We start from the raw sequence: 1,248 nt of genomic DNA on the forward strand, positions 1-1,248 counted from the left end.
ACAATAAGGTTGTGAAGGTCTTGAGAGAGCTCTTTACTTTTACCCATCATCACAACAAAGGCTTTTGTACAAATTATTAGATAAATTTCAGTAAGTGTGTTCAATACTTTTTCCCTGTGCCATTCCACATTATTACAAATAACTTCATTTCTGGACATTTATTGTTTGATTTCTTTGTATGTATGGATCACTTGGGTTGTTACCGACATCTGGTGAAAATTCCATGTCATTAGCACCTCTAGTAATATATTTACTGAGAAAAATGTTGACGTGTTTAATACTTATTTTACCTGCTGTATAAGCTATTTTGAGGCAGTCGAGGAAAAAGAAGATATCAACAAAAAGACCAAGGTTCCATTGTTTTCAAGTCTGTAGCAGCAAGTTTTTGATGCAACTTTATGCATGTTTTGGATAATAAACCCATAAAGGACAATTAAATTAAAATTCAACATTTAAAATATTGAAAATGTATTGTGCTAGTATTGAAGCCTGTGTCAAAGTTTGTTTTTTGCTGCATCACCTCTTCTTTTAACATCCCTTATGAGCACTTAAGAACTGGGGTGACAAGTTGCTGTAGCTGTGAAACAAGACTACTTCATATTCCTTCTTGGCATATTTTGGCCTGCTTAATGTTGTGGCAAAAACCAAAAACCCAACATGGAAGTTTATATTGAGCAAATAAACTTCTAGAATGAGACGGTTCCTACAAACAGATCCTGACAGCAGAAGATAGCTGCAGTAAAGATAATGAGAACAAAGTTTCATACAGTCGCAAATGCTTATAAACTGTCATCACCAGAGAACTGTATCAGCATAAAAGGCCAGTTTGACCTGGCATTAGAATGTGGTCAGACACCTAATTAATATGACATGTCACCTTATGATCATATTTTTGATTTAAACCCAAAAGCCTAATAGTTTGTGGTGATATTTGCCACAATTTTGGTTTCAAACCATTGCAGTTGGTGTAAGATCAGTTTAATAATCAAGCATATCCTTGCCATGAAGCCATTTTTGTGAAATTTTGTTTTTGGGACTGTCTTGTTGAAACATCAAAGAAAAATTGTTAAAGAAATATGAAATTGTTTCATTTGTATTAGTTACTGTTTGAGGAGTTGATTTTTTTGTTTTGTTTTATTATTTGTTTTTTTATTGTTTGAAATATTTCTTTTTAATAAAGGAGCAGATTTAAGATTTTTTTTATTCTGCAGCTGCCTTTTATTTTATTTTATTTGTATTGTTTGATTG

Source organism: Austrofundulus limnaeus, unplaced genomic scaffold (genome assembly GCF_001266775.1).
Source record: "Austrofundulus limnaeus strain Quisiro unplaced genomic scaffold, Austrofundulus_limnaeus-1.0 Scaffold345, whole genome shotgun sequence".
In the NCBI taxonomy this organism is placed as follows: Eukaryota; Metazoa; Chordata; class Actinopteri; order Cyprinodontiformes; family Rivulidae; genus Austrofundulus; species Austrofundulus limnaeus.